This window comes from Mustela lutreola, chromosome 9 (assembly GCF_030435805.1).
Source record: "Mustela lutreola isolate mMusLut2 chromosome 9, mMusLut2.pri, whole genome shotgun sequence".
In the NCBI taxonomy this organism is placed as follows: Eukaryota; Metazoa; Chordata; class Mammalia; order Carnivora; family Mustelidae; genus Mustela; species Mustela lutreola.
Genome location: NC_081298.1, coordinates 88039663 through 88052114, shown reverse-complemented (window position 1 = coordinate 88052114; position 12452 = coordinate 88039663). Strand labels below are relative to the sequence as shown.

The following is a 12452-nucleotide window of genomic DNA, read 5'->3' as shown; positions in this document are numbered from 1 at the left end:
TGGCAAAACCCATTTAGTAGCCACTCACGGAAGTCCCCACAAGACAGAAATCTAATCTTTCTTACATCTGAGGTTAATGGCCTCCACAGGAAGTAAGGGACAGGATTCAAACAGAACAGTAGTAAAATCACTGATCCTATGCAATGGCTACTGATTACCAGGCATTTGCCTATTGATCTTCTCAACAAGCTGGTGAATCCACCATAGGAAGGTCATATGACTTACCCAAGGTTACCCAGCTGGTATAGTTGAGAGCTAGGATTCCAGCCCATCTAGCCCAGAACAGCACCTGGTTCCTTCCACAGTGCCAACTCCCAAAGAGGACAACAACGTGGTTTAGACGCTGAATAAGGAAAGGGAGCATATTCTTAAGTTCTCAAAGAACAGATTTAAAACATTCTGCTGTGTTAATAAGAATTTTTTTTCTTAGGGCGCCTGTGTGGCTCAGCTGGTTGAGCATCTGAGTCTTGGTTTTGGCTCAGGTCATGATCTCAGGGGTCATGGCATTGAGCCCTGCCTCAGGCTCTTGCTCAGCAGGGAATAGGCTTGAGACTCTCTCCCTCCACCTTTCCCCCAGTGTGCATGCACCCGTGTGTGTGTGTGTGTGTGTGTGTGTGTGCGCGCGCGTGCATGCGCACGTACACACACTCTCTCTCTCTCTCTCTCTCTCTCTCCTAAATAAATTAAAAAAAAAAAATTTTTTTTTAAATAATTTTCTTTCTTGGGGTGCTAGGGTGGCTCAGTGGGTTAAAGCCTCTGCCTTTGGCCTGGGTCATGATCCCAGGGTCCTGGGATCGAGCCCCGCATCGGGCTCTCTGCTCAGCAGGGAGCCTGCTTCCTCCTCTCTCTCTCTGCCTGCTTCTCTGCCTACTTGTCATCTATCTCTATCAAATAAATAAATAAAAATCTTAAAAATTTTTTTTTCTTTCTCACTTTAGAAAATTGGCATTGGCTCTACCTACCCTAAACACAGTCGGCCCTGCCATGCTTGTCAGGCTTCTTTAAAGATACTCCCGTCCCATCCCCAAGTCTGGAGAGAAGTTTGTGCCTCCTTCCTTACGGCGGCACATCAACTATCATCCCTATGGAGAATCTAACAAAGCAGGGAGATGGGTATTTAATTCTAAATGTTCCTTAAGGATTTCCTGATTTGGCCTAATTTCTCCCCAGACTGGTGGAACAGGAATAGCAACATAACTTATGTAAACTAGAAAATGGTACAGTGGTTTTAAGTTACACCGAACTGTACATTGGATTTAAGACTTACTGCTCTAAGGGGCGCCTGGGTGGCTCACGCGGTTGAAGCCTCTGCCTTCGGCTCAGGTCATGATCCCAGGGTCCTGGGATTGAGCCCCGCATGCATCCGGCTCTCTGCTCAGCAGGGAGCCTGCTTCCCCCCTTTCTCTCTGCCTACCTCTTTGCCTGCTTGTGATCTCTGTCAAATAAATAAATAAAATCTTTTAAAAAAAGACTTACTGCTCTAAGACCCTCACAACTTTATACAAAAAAGCAGCTGCAGACCTGTACATACAGTATGATCTGTTTCTGTGAAACTGACTGCTCTATATAAATTCATTCGTGTTTGTAGGAAGTAATCTGAGAGGATGCTTGCTAAACAGCTAACAATGGTGAGGCTCAAGGCTCTGTGCCTTGTTTGTGTAAAGAGTCCTTAGAACACTTTTCTCTTCCCACACTGCTTAATTGTTTCAGACTTCTACGACACTATTAATTATTATTTAAAAATAATTTATTCTTAAATTTTCACATAGTAAAATTCACTTTTTGGTGTAGACTTCCGCAAGGTATGATAAGTGTATAGAATTGTGTAACTATCACCACAATCACTTAGTTCTTATCACCCAGAAAAAAAAAAATAAGCCCTCTATCTGAATTCTTGGAACTAGTGAGGTGTTCTCAGTCACTCTAGATTGCCTTTTCCAGAGTGTCACAGAAATGGAATCTTATAGCATGTTGCCTTTGGAGTCTGGCTTCTTTCACTTGACATCATTAATCTGAGATTCATCTGTGTTGTTGCCTGCTTCGGGAGTTCATTCCTTTATTGCTGAGCAGTACTGCATTGTGTGATGTCTGCGTTTTGATGATCCACTCACCCCTTGGAAAACATTTGGGTTATTAGTGGTTTGGGGCAGTTATGAAGAAAGCTGCTATACATATTCATGTACAGGTTTCTAAATGAACACAGCTTATTTGGCGTAAATAGGAATAGGATTGCTGGGTCATATGCTCAGCGTATATCTAACTCTATAGGAGAAACGACAAGGGGCGCCTGGGTGGCTCAGTGGGTTAAGCCTCTGCCTTGGGCTCAGGTCATGATTTCAGGGTCCCAGGATTGAGACCTGCATTGGGTTCTATGCTCAGCGGGGAGCCTGCTTCCCCCTCTCTCTCTCTGCCTGCCTCTCTATTTGTGATATCTCTCCCTGTCAGATAAATAAAATCTTAAAAAAAATTTTATAGGAAAATTGTCCACTGCTTTCCAAAACCAAATAATATACGAGAGTTCCAGCAGCTCTGCATCTTCTCCGGAACTTGAACTAGATATGATAAGTGTTTTTGACTGTAGCCATTCTCATAAGTGTGTGGTAACACATCACTGTGGTTTTAATTTGCATTTCCCCATCGACTGATCCCGTTCAACACTGTTTTATGTGCTTCATTCATTAGCCATCTTTTTGGGTATAGTGTCTATATAAATCTTTCACACATTGTTGTTCTATTGCTTTGTTATTGTTGAGTTATCTTAATCTTTTTAAGAACTTATTGTATTGAAATAATGTATAACTGACCTAAAAATAAACTGCATGCATTTAAAACGTACAGTTGTTAAATTTGACATAAACATATATCCGTGAAACCATTGCTACAATCAAGATGAGTTTATCCATTATCCACAGGAATTTCATACCCCTTTATAAATTCCTTCATACCCCTTTATAAATTACCCTTCCTGCCACCACTCCATCCCCAGGCAACCAGTGACCTGTCATCAGAGATTAGTTTGCATTTCATAGAATTTTATAGAAATGGAATCAATGTATTGTGGATTCTTTTCGTTGGACTTCTTTTCCTCTGCCTAATTGTTCTGAGAGTCACCATGTTCTTGCATGTATCAATACTTCATTCCTTTTTATTGCTGGGAATATTTCATGGAATCGATACACCTTAATTTTTTATTAATTAACCTGTAGGTGGACATTTGGGTTGTTTTCAGTTTTTAGCCATTACAAATAAAGCTGCTATGAATATTCATGCACAATTCTTGTCTGGGCATATTTTTTCATTTACTTGGGGTAAACACAGTAACTAACTAGTAGGAGTAGGTATTTGGTTGCTATATACAGTAGGTGTATGTTTAACATTTTAAGAAACTGCTAAACTGTTTCCAGCTAGTTGTAGCACTTCACGTTGTTATCTTAACTAAATGAAAGTAATCTTTAAAAAATGGTTTTAGGGGCACCTGGGTGGCTCAGTGGGTTAAGCCTCTGCCTTCGGCTCAAGTCATGATCCCAGGGTCCTGGGACTGAGCTCCGCACCAGGCTCTCTGCTCGGCAGGGAGCCTGCTTCCCTCTCTCTCTCTGCCTGCCTCCCTGCCTACTTGTGATCTCTGCCTGTCAAATAAATAAATAAAATCTTTTAAAAAATTAAAATAAAAATAAAAAATGTTTTTACCCATATTTATTGATCCCTACACGTAAACTATACAAGCTCTCCTCAGTCACAGATTTTGGGGTTAAGAGTGGGGAAGACAGCTAAGTTTTTCTTCATAATAAAGGAAAGAATGAAGGGTAGTATGGGGGAGAGCCCCTACATGGAGCCAGGAATCTCGTCTGTCACTCGTGGCAGAAAGAGAACATTAAAAGACCCCGTGACTGTATGCCTTTAATGGAGTTAGGAAGAACATAAATGTCTCCTTTGGGATTTTTTTTTTAAAGATTTTTTTAACAGACGGAGATCACAAGTAGGCAGAGAGGCAGGCAGAGAAAGGATGGCAGGAGCAGGCTCCTCACTGAGCAGAGAACCAGATGCCGGGCTCCATCCCAGGACCCTGGGATCATGACCTGAGCCAAAGGCAGAGGTTTAACCCACTAAGCCACTCAGGCGCCCCTCTCCTGCGGGATTTTATGGGCATGTGGGGCAAGGCTGTGCTATATAAAGACCACTCTTCAATCTTTTTTTTTTTAAGATTTTATTTATTTATTTGACAGAGAGAGACACAAACAGAGAGAGGGAACACAAACAGGGGGAGCAGGAGAGGGAGAAGCAGGCTTCCCGCCAAGCAGGGAGCCTGATGTGGGCCTCAATCTCAGTACCCTGGGATCATGACCCGAGCTGAAGGCAGCTGCCTAACCACTGAGCAACCCAGGTGCCCGCCCTCTTCGATCTTAAAAGCTATTTAAATGAAACACAGTAGCCGCCAAACCCTCACTCATCTCATGGGCCACAGTAGAACTCACCGTATACTTTGGGATTCTTTCTTAGAGTGTAGAAGTGAAAAAACCCTTCCCTCTACCTCTTAGGTTTAATACCCAGGGCACACAAAGCACAACAATAAAAGGGAGATTAACAGGAGAGAGGATTATTCTGTATACACATGAGGAAGTCTTACAGAAAAAAAGTGAAAAACTCCAAAGAAGTGGTGAGACTGGGGGGATTTACATACCACTCCACTTTCTAATTTGTATCTTTTGAGAGATAGTGCATGCGCAAGCACTCGCATGGGCGTGTGTGTGCGCGCGCGCGCGAAGAAGGGAGGGGCAGAGGGAGAGACGATTTTTTTTTTTTTTTTTTTAAAGATTTTATTTATTTATTTGAGAGAGAGCATGAGCGAGGAGAAGGTCAGAGGGAGAAGCAGACTCCCCATGGAGCTGGGAGCCCGATGCAGGACTCGATCCCAGGAGTCCGGGATCGTGACCTGAGTCGAAGGAAGTCGTCCAACCAACTGAGCCACCCAGGCGTCCCAGGGAGAGACAATCTTAAGCAGGCTCCACGCTCTGGGCAGCGGAGGTATACCATTTTCACTAAGGGTGAAATACTGTAGAAAGTCACAAGAAAAAGGTGGAGAAATTGGCTTCTAGGTATATACATTGTGGGAAGGTAAATATATATGGGAAATTAATGGAAGATAAGGGTTATCGTTGTAGAGGCTGAAGCTGGGGCCTTCTCCATTTGTAAGTCTTCTCTCTGGTAATTACGAGTGGTCTTCCTCTTCCTGGTATGGAAGACGAGACCCCTTTACCAATGGAAACTGGCACCTGAGGAACTCGGGTTCTTTTCCTATAACCCCCTATAGTGCCAAGTGCTCCAACTGTTTTTCTGTAACTCCCCCTCCAACCACTGGGGGCCCATCTGATTTGTCTGCACTCCCTGAGATTCCACTCCCATTAAAATCCAGGTTCTTGGGGCGCCTGGGTGGCTCAGTGGGTTAAGCCTCTACCTTCGGCTCAGGTCATGATCCCAGGGGCCTGGGATCGAGTCCCGCATGGGGCTCTCTGCTCAGCAGGGAGCCTGCTTCTCCTCATCTCTCTCTCTGTCTGTCTCTCTGCCTATTTGTGATCTCTCTCTCTGTCAAATAAATAAATAAAATCTTAAAAAAATAAATAAAAATAAAATAAAATCCAGGTTCTTGCCATTTCCACCTATTTCTGGGGGAAGTGACCCAACTTTGGATATGGCACCAGGCACAGAGAGTGGTCTCTATAGGTTTTGTGTCCAAAGTGGGGCTCAGTGAGCTTTGAGAGTCTTAATCCCCTCCTTGGAACAGATCAAAGACTATGAGTGGGGAACCTCGCCGAGAAAGGATGGGCATTATTACTGGGACATGAACTCTCACTCATAGCTCCCCAGCCCTCAGACCGGTCCACACTAGTTTTCTGATTGTTCTTCTGAGAGAGCAGAGGACATTATGGAGTGGGGCAAGGAGGAAGGCAATGGGATGGGGGAGAATGGTTCTGAGTAATTCCTTTGGGGTCACATCCTTTTTATTTATTTATTTATTTATTTATTTATTTATTTTGAGGGAGAGAGAGCATGCCAGCACAAGCAGGGGTAATGGAAAAGGGAGAAGCAGACTCCCTGCTGAGCAGAGAGCTAGATGCAAGACTGGATCCCGGCCAAAGGCAGTTGTTTAACCAACTGAGCCACCCAGGCACCCCGTCACATCCTTCTTTTGAACCATGATTCTATAATTTGTTCCACCTGAGCTTCTCATAAGTTTAGAGTAGTGGTTCTCAAAAAGCACTGCCTGAAACAGCAGACCCAGCATCACCTGGGCACCTGGGAACTGGTTTGAAATGCAAATTATCTGGCCACCCTAGCCCTCCCACCAAATTGGAAACTTCAGATGAAGCCCAGCAGTTAAAAAAAAAATCCCCCACCATTCCACCCCTGATCACCACCCAATCCCACCCCCCCCCACACACACACATACGCATGCCTGACTGGCAAAGAGCCATAGCTGGAGACTGTGATGAGAAATGCAGATCAGATCGTTGAGAAACTTAGAAAATCCTAAATCTTCCCTCCCCCTACCTTTCCAACGGAAGCCTCTTGCTTCCAGTAAGACTTTCACACAGTCCTTATTCAATTCCTCATGCAGATCTTACTTTTGCATTCCTGCTGGGCACAAAGCTGAGGCCTGTTTTCCCATTATCCGTCAGATGAATGGTTGGATTGGTGTCCCAGCTGCCCGGTCGTGCTTGGTAATTCGAAACAGAGACCTGGAAGTCCCAGGGCAGTTTCTGACTTCCCCGCTGGGGAGACAGCTGGAAGCCTGTCAAAGAGGAAAAGACGTTGGTGACACAGCGCCACCCTGTGGCGGCTAGGAGAAGAGCCACTCTTGGCCTCACAGTCTACACTAACATTAAACCTCATCAAATCCAAATGTAACAGCCATTTAAAGAGCATTTCCTATGTTAATAGGCATCCTGATCATTGCTTTTTCTTGTAATAACCTCTGCTTTTCCTATGCAGTAGATAAGATCCACACAACTAATAAGAGCCTGGAGTCTGCAGAGGCTGCAGGAGCGCCCTGAGCCTGCTCTGTCCTTGTAACCTGCTACTTGGTGGGGAATGCTCCTTATATAAGGTCACGCTTTTGAAGCTCACACGTTCAGGCAGCACGTGGGATTCTTGTTAAAATTCACATTCTGATTCAGCAGATCTGGGTTGGAATCCAAGATCCTACATTTCTAAGGGCTCCCAGGTGACACCAATCCTGTCTTGTGGACCACACTGAAAGCTAAGACCTCGAGCAGTGAGTGCTGTCAGAGAGAACTTTCTGTGATGATGGAAGTGCATTCTAACTCCGTGTTGTGGCCACTAGCCACGTGTGGCTATTGATCACTTGAAATGTGGCTACTTGCAACCATGAAACTAGATTTCAATTTTAGTTAATTTCAATTAATTTTAATATATGAAGGCCCCTGTGGCTAACATCTATCATACTGGACAGAGAAGTGTCCCTCATTAGGGGGGCCTCAGGCTGACTTTGAGATGGCTTGTCATGGAAGAGCCAAATTCCATGGCAGGTTAAAGCAGGACCATCAATTACCAGATTTTTAGAGAAATTAATATACCACAACTTTGCCATTTTATATACGAACTGAGTCTCAGAGAGGCAAAGTGACTTGTCCCAGAGCCACAGAGCTAATACAGCATGCTTTTCACTGTTAGGGTACGGAGTCGACCACCCCTCAATTAGACAGAGAACACTCTCGATAATGCAAGTCACACAGCAAGGTTTATTTCCAGCTAGCTGGGGCCCAAGTATCTGCCTGGCGCAGCGGGTTTCAACAAGGACCCCGAGCACTCAAAGCCAAGGGTTTATATAGCATTTTCAAGGCACTTTTTCATAGCTATATACATATCTTGCGCCCCACTTTGACAGTTTAACTTTGTTTAACCTTTTGCCACCCCGGCATCACCCTGGCGCCATCCTGGCAGTTAAGAGAGATTTAGGTTTAGAAGAAATTTTACTTTATTTACATTTCCTTCTGCCTCAGCCTCCTTCAGTTTTATGATGAGGAGGGCCACCTTAGGCCTCGAGGTACTGAACCATTTGTCTCTGGAAATTGGGCCATTGAAAAGATGGCCTTTTTGTTGTAAATCACCAAGACATTTGCAAACCTAGGGAGACTCCTGTCTTGCAGGATTGTGATCTCTGCAAGTTAACTATTTGTTTTTCTTTAACATTTGGTCCCTGGGGTGCCACCACCTAACCGTCCTGGTGGTATATGATTGTTTCTTCAGGTTTTAGTTAGTTCCTCTTATCTCAGTGTCGGCCTGTTAGGGACACTCAGTAAAATGGCTTCCCGGCCTTCAGGATGGCCATTCTTATGCTAACCCACTCTTACAGTGCAAAGTGCCAGCTTTTGCTTTGCCAAGATGGCTGTATTTATGTCAGGGCTAGACTCGAGGTGGGTACAGCCTTATTTTTCTTGGCCTCCACACCTGGAGCTGGTTTCCGGGACTTGTTTTGAAGCCCCTGGGGGAAGGGGAGCAGGGACAGTTTAAGGGTTAAACAACAAAGTTATTGTTTAACCTCAATGGAAGCCTCTGGCTAAAATAAAAATATAAAATAGGTCCTTACATCACCACTCAGACTTTCTTCTAGGCCCACTGGCCTCCAAAGGAAAAATATATGTCCTCACATTTAGGAGCTCCTCTGTGAGTCCAACAGCACAGTTAATAGACTGGAATCAAATGTTACTCATTAGTTTATACAATATATGAATCCGTTAACCAAGTTTAAAAGTAATTCAACTTCCCAAGGAAATAAACTGATTTTTAGCTATAGCATGCTGATATTTTGATCTATTAAGATAGCAAGACAGCTGACTAGCGTCTCAAGGACTGTCTCCAAAATGCCAAAAACACTTCTAGGTTTACATAAGCAAAATGCAGGACTAAGGTCAGTGGCTACTGTAGGAAGGCAGTGAAGGTCAAGTTGATCGTTTTTCTTGGGTGGGGTCTTGCTGGCTCAGGGTAGTCCTTATTGCCTGAGGGGTAGTTTCAGTTTCCATCAGGGAATGCTTTGCCCATGTAGTTGAGATAAACTGGCAAGAAGAACTTAATTACAAAGTTTGAGGTCGAAATGGAGGTAGTTGAAGTCCTTCAATGACAGTTTTCCCCAAGAGTAAATGATGAGAAAGCAAGGTAGAGAGCCCAGGATGGAAACTAGCATTTTATAACCTCCACACTAAGAGCCATATTATCACTTCTGCCAGGCCTCCATCTTACCTGTAAAATTTTATGGCCCTGCTGAAGATCTGGATTCCCTATCCTGCCATGGAAACATCAGACAACTTGAAATTTTCAAAGCAAGAAGGCAGACTGAGTTCCAGAAAGGCTGAGATGAGCAACATAAAGAAGACAGAATTCGGGGTGCCTGGGTGGCTCAGTGGGTTAAGCCGCTGCCTTCAGCTCAGGTCATGATCTCAGGGTCCTGGGATCGAGTCCCGCATTGGGCTCTCTGCTCAGCAGGGAGTCTGCTTCCTCCTCTCTCTCTCTGCCTGCCTGTCTGCCTGCTTGTGATCTCTGTCTGTCAAATAAATAAATAAAATCTTTAAAAAAAAAAAAAAAAAAGACAGAATTCTTGGAAAAGTAGACATCAAAAGTTTTTCTCTTGTTGTGTGCTGGGGATAAAGTCAGGGCCTACTTATTCATTAGGCACATAAGTACAGTGCCTAATGGATATGTGCCCAGGACTCGTGACATGCTTAGGGGCCCATGAAAATACTTTAATTTCTTTTCTAAATTAGGAGAAAAAATGGAAATTTCAAGTTGGACAGAATGTTTTAGCATATAATATTAAGATAGTCACCTTTAGGGTGCCTGGGTGGCTCAGTGGGTTGAGGGTCCGACTCTTGATTTCAGCTCAGATCGTGATCTCAGATCATGGGATCGAGTCCTGAAGGAGCAGGAGGCTGGCTGAGGACAAAGCAAAAGCTGGCACCTTGCACCCCCCCTTCACCCGCTCCCCTCCATATAGGTGGGGGTAATACTCAATTGGCATTTCAGTTCCACATCGGGCTCCGTGCTCAGTAGTCTGCTTCTCTCTCTCTCCCTGCTCCTCCCCATTGCTCATGCTCTCATTCTCTTTCCTATATAAATAAATAAATAGATAAGTAAAATCTTTAAAAAATATAGATATATAATGGTCATCTTTATACCAACTCAGTAATAAAATAAAATTTTTAGCATTTAGTTTTTGTGGATGAAGGGGATCACAAAGGCAAAAGTGCTTGGGACCCACAAATAATCATACACTACAGCCCGGGAGAAAGGATTTCATAACTGACATCAATCCAGGGGATCACACACTTCTTGGAGATGAGTATGGACATGGCATGGCCACCACTTATAAATATCCTTTTCCTTAATGAGTGTGTTCAAATTTCCCTAGTTACAATGAACTGGCTCTGTCTTTGCCTCTTGAAGTTCCCATCAGGACCCCAGAAAGCCATAACGGCTAGAGGGAAGGGAGCTGGATAAAAGCAATGCACATGGATACAGAGGATGCCTTCAGCATCCTCCCCATGCTTGTATTTTTCCCCTCGGCCTCTGATTCAGAGAAGTCCAGCAGATTCCAGGGAAGCCTGTCCCTTACCTAATCCAGGCTGCCCTATGCCCATCTGTCCTGGCCAGTGATGATCACCCCGATCATCACCAACCCAATCCAGCTGGAGTCAGTCTTAGAACTTTTGCCAGAAACTAAGGGGTGCAAACACTCTTCCCTGGAAGGCATAGTATACAAAAGTGACTCTGAATTCCTAAATAATTTGCCACCATGATCAAAGCCAAAGGAAATCTCAGAAAAACTGAGCCAGAGCCTTGATCAACCACACCTGAGCCTTATGACTAGATTTTTTTGTTGTTGTTAATTACATAAGCCTATAAATTCCCTTTTACTTTCAAAGCCAGTTTGGATAGGGTTTTCTGCTACTTTCAACCAACCTTACTGAAACTAAATGTAGCGTTATTATTCCCACTTTATAAATTAGGAACAGAGGGTAAGTCGCTTGCATAAGTCACAGTCCAGATTAATCTTAACATGTGCTTTGCATTGATATCAAATGTTCTGTTTTCACAAATTTTATCTGGCTCTCCAAGCATGTGTTACCTTGTAAACACTTTAAGTACGAACAGACATAAGCAGAAAGGAATTACTGTATGTAAGACTTTATTTTTACTCTTTTGTCCTACTATGACTCCTTTATAAAGCTACCCCATTCTGGGAAAGCACCCCCCAATCACCCACATACCTGAAGAATTGGAAGTTCAGGAATTGGAAGGTCAGATCAGAATTTGAAAGGGGTACCCTCTCTGTGTCCCATCTGGTCCTCTCAGCCCTCCTCCCACCCACTCTTGGCTGCCAACTTCATTGCCTTTTTATCATTGACACCACTGATACCCTCATCTCATTCCTTTCCATCTCTCTCAGCGGGCTTTTGAATCTGTTTGTTGGCTCAGCATATCTGGACAACTGTACCTCTTGTAGTTTGGCCTGGTCCCTTTGACCTCCCCTTCCCATGCATGGTCTAGGCACGGGATCTTTATCTTTGACAATTAAAAGGTGCAAGAGGACTTTTTGCTTGGCTTAGCAAGGTGATCTCCCACTAAGATCCCTTGATATGCTGAGTTCTGAAGGAGTGATACATTTGCAGAACCATTTCAGAAATTTAAAAGAGAAAAGGAATTAAGTCCCCTTAAGCCTTCTGAGATTTAAACATGCAAAAAAATGCCGGGATGTCACTGACCCAGTCTGATACCAGGAAAGGACACACAGGGCCACAAAGGGCGAAGTTTTCAGGAGGTTATGGGGAATCTGGGATGGTGACCTCCATACAAGTTGCATAAAGGCAATCCAGAAGCAGCCATCTTGGCAGTGTCAGGCTTTGGGAATACATATGCATATTAGTTAAAAGCATTGCTACCTTCAGTCATGGCATTGTGGGCTAGCAAGGACCTGTACCCGCAAGGGCATCACCAAAGTATGGGTAGTGTGTGCTGGCCTGTGCAAAACCAGTATTTCAACAGCGACACCTTGTGGCAGCAGCTGAAAACAACCGTGTTGATAACACTACTGGCCTCTTTGCAGAGAATGTAGGATTCTTAGAAAGTTTAAGGGTACTTCTCAAGAGGCAGATGATTTCCTGCTAATAAAGGCAGAGGAACACTACTAATGGTAAAAATAAATCTTTTGGTGAGGATGTGGAGAGAATGGAGCCCTTGTGCTCTGTTGATGAGGATGTGAATTGGTGAAGCCACTGCGGAAAACAGTATGGAGGTTCCTCAAAAAATTAAAAATAGAGTTACCAAATGAACCAGTAATTCTAGTACTGGGTATTTATCCAGATAAAACAAAAACACTAATTCGGAAAGGATCTATATACCCCTGTGTTTACTGCAGCATTACTTAAAATAGCTAAGTATAG

At 43.9% G+C, this 12452-nt stretch overlaps 1 long non-coding RNA gene across 4 annotated transcripts in view; it reads right to left on the bottom strand.

Moving 5' to 3' along the window:
• Positions 1–224: 224 nt before the first annotated feature.
• The window catches only part of LOC131840205 (uncharacterized), a 34846-nt gene continuing 22618 nt past the window's right edge, over positions 225–12452 (bottom strand). The window contains exons 6-8 of one of the 4 annotated variants that reach the window (XR_009357267.1): positions 9839–9925; positions 6621–6787; positions 225–343 (exon numbers count right to left, since the gene is read on the bottom strand). This is a non-coding gene — a long non-coding RNA (uncharacterized LOC131840205). Of the gene's footprint in view, positions 344–4251; positions 5228–6620; positions 6788–9838; positions 9926–12452 lie in introns of those variants that run through there. The other 3 variants (XR_009357264.1, XR_009357263.1, XR_009357262.1) reach the window with 3 other exon arrangements.